Raw genomic sequence first — 12,959 nt, forward strand, 5'->3', positions numbered from 1 at the left:
GTCAACATAATTACCTACAATAGAACCAATTTTTCTTGTAGCTGGGTGTGGCCACCTTTAAGCTGTAGCACATGGGGTGCATTCATAGGTAGAATTGGTGAGCCAGGTTCTAGGCTTAAGGAGTCATCTCACTTGTCTTTCATCTTCCTGCTGGCTGGAATCCAGACAGTGGCTGGAGCTCTAGCAGCCATCCTCAGACATAGGGTGACCTTGGGAATGAATGCCTGGCTCAGAACCGGACTGAAGACTTTCTGTTCTACCACCTACCCCTACCCCACCCTAGAAAGGCAAGAGTTGGGGACAGGGTGCTGACATTAGGTTTGATGGCTGCAAGATATTGTTTAAGAGAACTTGGGGCATAACGCTTTCCAAGGAACAGAGGCAAGTTAGAAGTTGAGCTACTAGATTTAGGTTGTCTTAGTATTTTTCTGATTACTAATAACTGTGGAGTAGGGACCAAGGAAAACCCCTTTCATCCTCTGAAGGTTTACTGGAAAATCAACTCACAAATGCCAAATTGGAGAAAAGGCATATAAATTTATTTAATGTAGAGACACGGAAAGAATCAGAGTGATTGCCCAGCTCCCAAAGGAAAGCCATATTCCATTTTGGCAAAACAGGTTATGGAAGGGGAAAAAGGAATTCTGATGAGGGGCAGGCAAGGATCACTGGGGAAAATGATTGGATCAGGGAAAAGATTAACTTGTAAATTAGTTTTCTTTCATAGTAAAGGGTCTGTTCACCAGCAGTTATGTTCTGGTCTTACAGGGACAGGAAGAAAAAAAAAATTGTTTCTTTTGGTGGGGCCGAATCTAGGCAAATAAGGAACTTCAGCTTTATCCTGTACTTTGAGAAAACCAGTGTGTGTGTTATGTGGGGAGGGCAAGAGAGACCTTTAGTCTTCTTCAGGTCAGAATATCAAGCCACCTTAATTTGGTTCCAGCAGTGGCTATAAACGAGTTTGAGAGGTGGTGGACTTTTGTTTTGTTTTGTTTTTGCTGAAAAAAATTATCTTTATTATAAGGAAAATGGACAGAAAAACGGAGCTAGAGACTGCCCCAAACATATAGAGAATCATTTGGCCCTTACCTCATCTGCCATTCATGATTGAAAAAACTTGCCCTAGCAGGACTGGAGTTCCCTTTTCCAATCTGTTCTCTTCTTGGAAGCTTGATAAAGGTTCTATAGTTCTCAGGCTATCAAGATATAGACGAAAGTATGGAGAAGGATGTGATAAAGGCCCTTATTCCAGTGCGTTCCTCATGCCTGTGGAACTATCCCCAGCCCCATCCCTCAGTATTTTGTCATAGCAAAGGCATGAATCACAATGGAATTGAGGAAACTTAGGCAGTAGTACACTGAGTAGTACATTGAGAGTGTTGATGAGGAAGCGAGCAGCATCATACTTGATGTAAAGCTACTGTGTAGAGCACAACAGGAGAGATGCTGAAGAACTTGCATGAAGAAGTAAACTAGAGCCTATAGTCCATCTGCTCCCAGTATGTCATAGCCCAGTCCTAGGTCAGGGGTCTCAAAAGGCATCCCTTTTACTGTATATAGGAAGGTACACATTGCTAAGGTATGGATGACGTTGGTCAGGGTACAGACAAGAGGAATGCTGAAGAAGGGGATGCTGAGTGAAACCACATGCAGTAGTCCTACCAAGATGATGTAGGCCAGCCAGATGCCCGGACTAGTCATCACTTAAGTGTTGGGGTTTACTTTGCTGTGTGCCACCCATATTCATCCAAAAGCCAGCTTCAGAAGCTCGTCTGTGGAATTCACTTCTACCGAATGGCTTGCTTTTTATCCCAGAAGTTTTTTTTTTTTGTTGTTTGTTTGTTTGTTTTTGTGGCAGTTTCTGGCCGGGGCTGGGTTTGAACCCACCACCTCAGGCACTCAGGCATATGGGGCCCGTGAACTACCTACCCCTTTGAGTCACAGGCACCGCTCCCGGAAGTTTGCTTTTTGAAACTCAAAACTCCCTAGCTGCTCACAGCTCACTCCCGCCCACTACGGAGTCATCACGTGTTTAATCCCTCCCTGCAAGGATTTCTGGGAGAGCAAGCACCTCAGAAGCGGAAGTCCAGGAGTCAAATCGTCATTTGGCTTCCGCTATAGGAGTTTAAAGGACCTCTTTTCTCTTGCTCAGACATATTACGGAATGAAGTCGGTGAAGAGGGGGCGGGGAAACCCGCGAAGGCACCGGAACGAGAACGTGGTGGCAGCCGCGGTGGTGAAGCAGGAGCGTCTCAGCCCAGAAGCCTCGCCTCCGGCCCACCGCGGTCCAGACTTCTCTGGTGGCAGCTCGTCCCCGCCAGCCGGCCAGCCGGGCCGCCCCAGCCACTGCGGAAGCCGAGCCCGAGGAGTTAGCCGGTCCCCAGCCAAAAAGAAAAACAAGTCCTCAGGGAGAAGCAAGTCTCCTTGGAGTAAGAGAAGCCGAAGTCCTCACCACTCGACAAAACGAAACGGGAACGTGAAGATCATTCTCGGAGAGGATGGGAGGATCAGCAGCACTGGGAACCTTCAGAGCAGGAACACAAGAGATCTAGGAGCAGTGACCGAGACAGACACCGGAGCTATTCCCACCAAAGGAGAACCTCTAGCGAGAGGCCTGGGAGTGGGCAGGCTCAGGGACGGGATCCGGATATTCAGAAGCTTCAGGCTCAAGAAGAAGAGCGGGAGTTTTATAATGCCAGACCGGGAGCATCGCCAGAAGAATGAAGTTAGCGGCAGTGAAAATGAGTCTCAGGAGGTGGTTCCTCTGCCTGGTGGCAACAGCAAAGAAAAAGAGGTGCCTGTTAAAGAAAAACCAAATTTTGAACTCTCTGGGGCCCTTCTTGAGGCCACCAACACCTTTCGAGGTGTAGTCATTAAATACAGTGAGCCCCCAGAAGCACGTATCCCCCCCAAACGGTGGCGTCTGTACCCATTTAAAAATGATGAGGTGCTTCCAGTCATGTACATACGTCGACAACGTGCGCACCTCCTAGGTCGACACTGCCCCATCGCGGACATTCCAATTTATCATCCATCTTGTTCAAAGCAGCATGCGGTGTTTCAGTATTGGCTTGTGGAATATACTCGGGCTGATGGCACAGTTGGTGAAGAGTGAAGCCCTACATCATTGACCGTAGCTCAGGCAATGGAACCTTCTTAAACAACAAACGCGTTGAGCCACAGAGATACTATGAACTTAAAGAAAAGGATGTACTCAAGTTTGGGTTCAGTAGCAGAGAATATGTCTTGCTCCATGAGTCGTCAGACAGTTCTGAAATTGACAGGAAAGAAGATGAGGATGAGGAAGAGGAAGTGTCTGACAGCTAGGAAACTAAGAACCCAGATTACTGTGACATATTTTCCTTCTTGGAAGGCTTTGATTCCCAGAGCACAGACTGTACAGAAGGATCATGACTACCACCGATTTAATGTCATGAGGGACTGAAATGGGTTTGGATCAGTTCTCCATGAGAGAATTTCAGATTTCTGCATAGAACATATACATAACATCTGAATAAAAACAAAAAACTAAATAGTTAATATGGTTAAAATTACTATCTCCTTTTTTTCTTTGAGAAATAGACTATCACTTAAGTGGCAGGGTCCTTATGTTATTCTAACAACATGTGTATATGTCTAAAGGAAGTTGTTTTGTTTACATTTTTCTACATGGCTTTATCTTCAAAAAAATTGTTCAGAGAGGTTGTATTTACCTTTCCAAGGCTGGAAAGCAGGAAATTCCCCGTTTCCTAATTTTCTGGAGGAATATGTGAGTAGGAAAGTATTAACTACTTACATACAGTGTGTATGTATGTATATATATAAATTGTGTGTTAAAAGAGCTTATACTGATTTTTCATATGACAATGTTAGACAAAGGCCTCCCTGAAGAGCAGGTTTTCATTTATATGTATTTTGGGGATAGAAAATAAAATTTGTAAATGTAAAAAAAAAAAAAAGTTGTTGAGCTACTAGAATTCCTGGTTCACCTGAAGCTCTGGTCTGAGCTCCAGGGCAAAACTCAGGTTGTAACAGCTCAGACACCACACTGAAGGCTCTCATGTCATAAAACTAACTTCCCCATAATCACCATGAGACTGTCAACTCTCCGTCTGAACTTGGGTCTGCTCATCTTGTCATTGAGATCCAATCTTGCTCCCCCTAAGCAAGCACACACGCACACCGAGGTCTCTTGTCAGGTGTTCAAGCAGAAGGCTGTCATGACACTTTCCTCTGGTATTCTCTAAGATCCAGAAAGAGGCAGTATGAGCTCCACATAAAAGCAGGTCAGGTGACACACCAGGCCTGCTTTGTGCCCTGTTTGTATATCTTCATTTTAATCTCTATAATAGTAGGAGATTGAAGTTTGAAACTGTTAATAACCTTGTTCAAGGACACACGAGATTCAAAGCCAGTTTTAAGTTAAGAATGCTTTCTTGGAGGAATTGGTTTGTAAGAGGGTATTAGCAAGGCTTTGGTATCTATAGAAATGGAACCACAGTGGTGCTGGCATTAGGGGTTGGGCTTGAATGTGGCCACTGGACAGAGTCCCAGGCTCCCACTGTTCCTGCCCTTTTATAGCCCAAGTGCCTACTTAGATTAGTCCCCGACAGACCTAAGGGGGAAATTACAAGCAAGTGTTCAATTTCTCCTTCCGCAGCAGCTTGGGGCTGGGAAATTGTTTCTCCCCTGCAGCCTTTCTGCACCCACAGCTGTGACTCTCTGCACTGTCAGTGCCTTGCCAACAGGTTGGAAATGAATGCGTTTCCTGTGGATGGCTGTCAGGGAGAACACATGTTCATTCACCTCTGAGCTCAGGCACCAGCTCTAAGCAGCATCGGCAAACCCAGGAGAACAGAGTCCTAGGGCTGATGCGCTTGGCGAGGTTTTGCCATCTGCTCATTTGGAGTTGCTGATGAAAGGGGAGAAATGCAAAACAGACAGGAAGTCTGGTTGACCTCTGCTGAGCTGCTCGTAAGCCACAGCAGGAAGTGCTGGGAGCCCACATGCTAGTGTTGGGGGAGGGATGCAGGACCACCTGACTCATAGGCATCCTTTCACCCCGAGGCTATGGAGAGAGCGAGGATAATGGCACACCTCGCTTTATCTTCCTATTCCTGCATGGATTGAGGGAGGGGAAGGAGACACTCATCCTGAAGCTCATTCTTCTATCCAGTGATACTTCCAAAGGCTTAAGGAGCAACAGTGGAGTCATTTGGGGTGCAGTGACCTGTTCAGCTTCCAGTGGGCTCAGACTTCCCCCTCAAACACTTCCTTCTCCTAAGTCCAAATCATACCCCTCTTCAAGTCTTACTTCGACGTCATTTATTCTAGGAAGCTTTTGCTGTACCAGCATCAAGTTTGGGGGGGGGACCAGGAAGATCTTCCTGAAGTTCCTATAGCATTTATTGGGGGTATAGGATACACCGATCTCTCCAGTAGACTAACCTCTGAAGGCAGGAAAGTAAGAGGTGCTTAGTCAAAGTACCCCAGATGAGTACTAGTACACCAGGAACTGTGTGACGACCCTCATCGTTATCCTTGTAATTTTGGAAGGTGGATATGAGACAAGTCCAGAAGGTAACAAGTTACCTAAAGCATGTAAGTCCTGAAAGGCAGAGTGAAATTAGTTGGAGTCCTAGATCAAAAGATCTTAACACTCATATTAACAGTGTTTATAGAAAACAGTTTTATGAGAAGTCATATAGTTGTGGAGAATAATGCTTAGAGGACTGTCGCAAAGGCAGCTTCCCTTCAATGGTGCTGGGAATATTGCAAGTTCCCCACAAGAGCTAACTCCAGGACTTCCATCTTTAGTGGTGGTTTAGTAAAATGTTACATTCCTAAGATCATGAAGCAATCGTTCTAAGACTCAGATGTCATGAAAGTGATGACAAGACTTATAATACTGCTTATATTCTTATTTTGAGAAACACACTTAGGCTGAAAGAAAGAACATCCATGAGTCCAGTTTAATAGTGTTATCAACTCCCTCCCACCCCTGGGTGCAAAGTTGTGTTAGATACTAAAGTATAATGATTAAACAGGTCTTACGTTCAGCCATGTCCATGGACTGAAGTCAGCTCTAACTTTGGCAAATGAGAATGTCAGCTAGCACTCAGCCAGTAGATGAATTTCCTGCCTAAAGAAACCAGATCTGAGTCCTCAGGGCTCCGACACTCCTCATGGGAACTACAGATAGGCATTCTATTCAGATTTTCCTTTGGGTCAAACTGCTGGGCAGAAGTGACCAATAAAGAGACAGTCATGTTGCCTCATCTGTTTTTTCTCCATCGTGCACCTCCAAATTGTCTTTGCGGCCTATGCAGTGTGACCTATACGGGGCTGTGTCTGTGGCCCCCTTTATTAGCACTCATTAGAAACTGAGCAGGAGGTGGGCAGGATAGGGGAGGATGAAGCCCAAGAGTTTGATGTCTCAGTGCTTTACAAGGCCTCGGTTCAGGAAGGCCCAAGTCCCTCTACCTTACGGTCCCTGGCTCCTGTTGGGCAGCTCTTAGCCTACATTTTGCTGGAGTCAGCATTTTGGGATGGTAGTGGCTCCCCACTGCTGAACTGGGAATGCTCCCATTTCTTATGAGCTACTCTAATTCTGCTCATGTGTCCCCACATAGTACGTCTGTTATCTTCAGTTAAATCCTTTGAAGGTGCAGTTACTTTTCACCAGGACTGAGATCTGAAAGCCATGGCTGTATCTGCACTGGAGTAAGGCTCCCCATGAATGCCTCCCAATAACAGACTTTCTCCAGCTGCCCAACATTTAGTACTTCCACTCGGCTTCTTTACTCAGGGTTAGATTTGCTCTGAGACTTGATGTTCTTTGCCTCCCCCAGCCTCCTCCACTCCCTCCCAGACCTCTTGCATGTCAAATCCTGCCTTAACATCTAACTCAGGATCTACATTGATGTGAGACTAATGTCTAGAGATGGAGCTCAGAGAGGTTAAACATTTGCTCAAGGCCACACAGCAGTGTAGGAATTGAACTCAAGTTCAGAATCTAGAAGAGCTTGAGATTTTAGTTGTTGAGTCAAAGAAATTCTGATATGGACCCAAACCACTCCATCCAGGCAAAATTTTGTTGTCACTGACAGACTGCTCTGTTTTCTGGGCATTGAGTCAACTTTTGACTCAAAAGTTGAGGGCGCTTCCCACAGGTCATACTAATAGGCCTGCTTGAAGCCTATGTTTGGTGGCCTTACTATGCATACACCTTTGCTGTTAGGAATTTGAGACTGGTGCATTAAGTTGATACCTACCCCAGCTTTCCACCTCCACCTACATTTTTTCTGGCCATAGATGGAGGTGTGGGATCTGCTTTATCGAGTTTGTGACTCTGAAACTTGAACCCTCTATACTAATTCTTTCTAGTTCAAGCCCTTTAAGTCTATTCCCCCTACTCTGTTCTAGAATGAAGCAGACAATGCTTGACCAAGAAGTCACAGGGTAGATGACCATAGTTTAATCCCCTAGGGAGGGAAGTCCAAATAAGATTTGGCTTGAAGAATCTTGAAGAAAGCCAAGTACATCTAACACATCCTTGTGAAATGATCACCAAGGGATAAACTAAAGCAGAGAAGGAAGTTGTAATTTGCTATTGTTCACACAAGATATATCCTGAAATTATCAGATACCTTAACAGTCCAGCCTAAATCATAACAGGTTTTGGGGTTTACTGTTTGCATGTATTTGACAGCTTGAGAAACTTTCTTGTAGCCAGTAGGCAGTTCAACCAAGCGTTTCAGTCTTAGTCTGTAGTTGAGCAATTAATACTGGCCATCGGCTACCAAACCCTATTACCTGGTCATCCCCCTGAACCCAGGAGAGTCCTTCATCCTCATGCTCTTTAGAAGCATATGTTCACCCAGGCTAGGAGGGGCTTGCAATTGGGTATCAGCCACCCCCGGGTCTGAGCATTCTGTTCATTTCCTATTTTACAGTTATAGGCATTTCCAAGGGATTAGAGCCCTCACCTTTGGACCTCCTCACACCCTGTTAGGTGTGTTCTAATCACCTCAGCAGGCCCTGGCTGTCATGCCTCATTACTTTAATATATTATCATGGCCTGGCCTCAGCAAGTATGGTGGGATTAAAGCAATAAAACTATAGGGACAAGTGGTCAGTGATAGGATGGCTCTCACCCAGACCCGCTGAGGGTAATGGTGCACACCTGCCGCCCCCTGCCCCTGCTTCCTCTCTACAAGCGTCATCCCCATCTGGAGGCAGCTGCTTCTGCTCTATCAGCAAGGCAGCCTCGGATTGGTCCAGCTCTGAGCACCCCTAGTCAATGAAGCTCCAAAAGCTGGAGACCTGTTGCCTAGTTGCCTTACTTCCCTCAAAGTCCCAGAGGTCTGCTTCAGTTGCAATAGCTCTACCACTCATTCAGGCAGCATGCTGACTTCTCTGCATCCATCCTTGTTTATTCCTAACAGTTCTAGGAGGACCATCAGTCCTGCTTTTCCTCTGGGGGTGGGGGGTGGGAGGGGAAGAACAGAGTTTTATATTCTCAAAGCTGTCCTTGAGCAATTGGGCAAACATGTAGACAGTTGAATCAAGGTAATGGGCACATGAGAATTGATCTTAACTTCTATGAGACTGAAATGCATCAATAAGCTGTGTATAAATCATAATTCCTTGTTACTGTGTACACTAATAGGCATATGGAATAGAAAGCCACTGTGTAGCTTCAGATTCAGCAGTTAGGATTTCAACCATACAGCTTCAGATTTTAACAATGGTTATTTCAAGGTTGTTGATTTAAGACTGTCTCTGAATTGAAGTTCATGTAGATTAAGTGGAAGTGATTTAGAAAAGCACATATCTATTCCTGCTCAAGATACTAGCCACAAAAATCAGGATTCAGACCTGGTATTGCAACCTCAGATTCTGGTTTATCAGAAGCCTGCACACAAGACTCAAGCGTCAGGGCTCGGGACTGGCCAGGTCTCAGGCCTGGCTTAACTAGGTTCTGGACACGGACCGCTAAGCTACCTTGCTCAGGAACAATTTTTCTTAGGTGCCTGAGGGCTATCTACTTTAGTTGGAGAGAGAGAGAGAGATAGAGAGAGAGAGAGAGAGAGAGAGACTGACTTAGAGTAAAGCAGTCTTAGAATAGATAGATCTTAGTCTTTAGTAGAGCTTGGTAACTTCAGCAGAGAGACACCATGCTGGCGTTCTGCAGGCAGAAGAGGAGATAGAGTCAGAGTAAGCAGGTCCATGATAGAATGCACATGCTCCCAACTGTGTGCTGCTCAAGCCTAATATAAGGCTGATCTCATGCCTCTCAACACCACAGGTACAGAGACTGCCAATTCACTAATGCTTTCATCTCGCGAGCTCTCATGCTTGTTAGGAGAGCTAAATCCCTCTCCATGCTCTTTTCAACAAGGTGTTCCATTATTGAGCTATACAGGTATTTCTTAGAACTCTCACTCCTCCTAGCCATAGGCTATATGGGCTACTACACTCAAGGATTGCCTAAAGGCTAAGGCTCTGTTCATTGTTCTAGATGTTGGACTCTGCTGCTTGCTTGACCTGTAGGATATATACCTGAGTTTTATCCTAGGAAAATCCACAGAAATTCTTGATCTTGGCTTGTATTAAAAATTGTCAAACATATAGGAAGCAGCATTGGATAAGACCATGGGCTTAAGAGTTCAGCAGACCTGGAGTTGAATGTTAATTCTGAATATTGCTGTTTTGGCAAATATTAGCTGAGGAGCAGGACACCTCTCACTGAGTTCTCTGAGGCCTGGGCAGCTTGGCACTTTGGATTGGTATCCTTCCGTAGACTAGTTCTTCCAGGAAGTCCCTCTTTACTGCAATCTCTTGGGAACACAGCTTGAGCTCGTTTCCTCTATAAAACAGAAGTATTAATGCCTACATCTCATGGATTAAATAAGATGCCAGGACACTGGCTCAATGCTGTCACATAGCAATAATGGTAGTCACTGCCATTATTGGTCTATCACATGGGCTTCAGCTTTTAGCATCATGATCTTGTTGTAGATTCTAGATCAGTCAGAAGCCAGGAGTAGTCACCATAGATTAGGCTTCATTTTAGGCCACAGGAAGCTTACAGCCAAGTCTGTAGCTCAGCTCTAAGCCTGTTTGGGCTCATTTGCATGCCCTAAACTTATCCTAAGCCTTTGAACCCCTATTTGAATCCCTCCCTTCCAAGAGTGGCAAGCACATGCACTCTTCTGCATTAATGTATTGTATTTGGCCATTTCTCTCTCCATTTCCAAACTCCTGCAGGTTTGGCCAGTAGTGTCAGATTAGCTTACCCTTCCATGACTAATATAAGGCACGAGACATGAGTTTATTTGGCTTTAAGAAAACAATATTTGGGAACATTGCTCAAGGAGTTTGCTAGAACAATTGCTGGTTGCTAGAAAGAACTCAGCCTGTACAACATTGATACTAAGTTGGTTAAACTTAGGGCTGTGCACAGATAAATAACTAGAAGTCCAGATTTCTGATATACAGTTCCGACGTGACTCTGGAAGAGCTCAGCTTCTGAACATGTTTCCTATCTATAAGATCAGCAACACCTCATCCCAGCCTAAGGTTATGCTTCAAAGGAGAGAAACTTTAAAAAGCCACTAACAGTCTAGTCTGTACCAAGAGATAGACCAATAGACCCTTGGAATATCTCATCAGCTTCCCAGTTAAGAACAAATGGAGACAGGTTGGGGAACACTGGCTTACTCAACTCAAATTCAGCATGAGAAAGAGCTGGAAACATCTGACATGTGAAACTGCATGTGGTTGTCCCATTAGGGACAGCATAAAAGCTACAGTTAGTATTAAGATGAGCAGTCCAAGGAATACGGAAGGCTTTCACTGGACTCCAGAGGACGTGGCCTAACCCATCAGCATCTCTTAACCCCTTTTCTCTGCCTTAAGTCCAAGTCCCTCTGTGGGTTAGGTTGGGTTTTGTGTTCTGACTATTAGCTGGAAAGGTGAGGTCATGCACCAGTCTAGTGTTCTCAGCTTGGGGCATGAGGGCATGCCCCCCGCAACCGCAGTCACTCTTGCTGAAATTGCTTTTGACTGTTATCTCACTTGCTCAAAGGCAAAAAAGCATTACCAACTTGGTTTTTAGTTGAATATTGCTATTGTGTCAGCATATACATTGATATACCAGCTGAAGATCAGGACCCCTTCACATTCAGTACTAAGATTTGAGGCGGAGGCAGCCTGGCAATTTGGATGGGCACTGTTTGGAAGGTTGGGTCTGCCAGGAAGCTCAGACCTTTCCTCTGATAGGATCTTATAAGTTGGGTTTCCAGAAGCCCAAGCTCTGTGGAAGATTTTCTTGGTACCCCACATTTGAGTAGCAAGCAAATAAGCCTCAAGCCAGTGGCAGTAGTCCTTAGTTGCTGCCTTTGTGACAAAGCCCCAGGAACTAATGATTGATCAATGTCAGATGTCACTTGTGTGGTCTTAAAGTGCTTCCCACTCAAGGTTACCCTCACGGGCGCTCGCCCAGGGTTAGTCCCTGTACCCTCCACCCCAGCAGGAGCAACAGGAGAGAATGGTCAGTTGCATTCACGTCTGCACTCCCTGACCCTTAGATCCAAGAAATCTGCACTGACACCAAGATGGCCAGGTCATCAAGGTGCTCTTTCTGCATAAGCATTTGCCAGATCTCTAGAAACAAAGGGAGGAGTGGGCTGGACATTCTGCTGAGAATCCTGTTGATACCAGGCCTTGCCTGAGGACAGACAGACCCAAGTTAGGGGGCCTGTTTGAGTCCTTAATCTCAGTCTTTAGCAAGAGATAGAGAGTTAACGCTAACACATAGGAGTCAAGAGAATATGGCTCTTGTGCGCCCTGTGCCTGGGCTGGCTTCCCTTTAGTAGCCAACAAGCACACTGCCATGGGCACTGAGAGACTAACTCTGGTACAATGTTAACTACAGAACTTAGGAATTGCTGCTTCTCTTTTGGTTCCAGAACATAACCCAGGATGCCATGTTACATGTAGTCACTGTGTCTTTTATAACCCATCCTTTTGGAGCATTGCGGTCGGTTATTTTGCAAAACATCCCTCAATTCAGGCTTGTTGGGTCTTTGGGGTCACAGTTATGCATTTGGGGGAAAGGTGCTTTGGGAGTGACTTGTCTTTCTCAGTTTGTCAGGTGGTCTATTAACTGTGAACATGCAAAGTGGCTTCTGATGGATTCTTTGCCTCTTTGTAACTATTCTCTAAGACTAAACAGACACAGGGCACTTACATAGTCAAGTTTTGGCTGACTTTGCTATTGCCCTTTTCATTTGGTTACTGAACATTTGTTGGCTGCTAGATGTAGACAGAAGTCAAATTACTAAGACAAACTTCTTATGGCCTTCAGCCTCCAGGTATTAGCTGCCAACACTACCCTGCAAGTCTAACTTCAGGTACCTATTTCTCTAGGATTCTTTAAAGGTCAGGAAAGAGAACACTGCTCAGAAGGTAGAAGTTATCTATAAACTTCATGATGCCCTGACGAAGGCTGCAGAATAAAGCCTGATACAAAGCACTTTTTGGCTGATGTGGTAACATGGTTGCTCAGAGAAAGGAAGAAACGAAGTGTATTTGGACCAGGCAGTCACCCGCATAGGTTTACCAACATCAAGTCCTTACTGGAGCACACCAGAGCTGACTCACCCTGCTCGGTATGTAGTTATTTGAATGCACAGGTATAATAGTGTGGTGATTACAACTAGGATTATTCGCATTGACAGCTGTGGTCTCTTTCTACTCATTCTTCAGTTTCTAGTTTTACTAAGACTTAAGTGTTAAATCATCCTTAGGTCTACCAAGAAATCTTTGTAGCGTTTAGACAGGAGAAACTTAAAGCCTTTCACTTCCAGTTTAACAGAAGTCAGTAGTGTTGTTGCCAGAAAATCTAATTCAAACGTCAACTATCTTGGCATACTCCAGTGCTCACTTTCTCT

General features: G+C 45.0%; 1 pseudogene; it reads left to right on the forward strand.

Annotated features, from left to right (window-relative positions):
• Positions 1–2,164: 2,164 nt before the first annotated feature.
• Positions 2,165–3,327, forward strand: LOC128584725 (smad nuclear-interacting protein 1-like; annotated as a pseudogene).
• Positions 3,328–12,959: the final 9,632 nt, after the last annotated feature.

The sequence above is a fragment of the Nycticebus coucang genome, chromosome 4 (genome assembly GCF_027406575.1).
Source record: "Nycticebus coucang isolate mNycCou1 chromosome 4, mNycCou1.pri, whole genome shotgun sequence".
Taxonomy (NCBI): domain Eukaryota; kingdom Metazoa; phylum Chordata; class Mammalia; order Primates; family Lorisidae; genus Nycticebus; species Nycticebus coucang.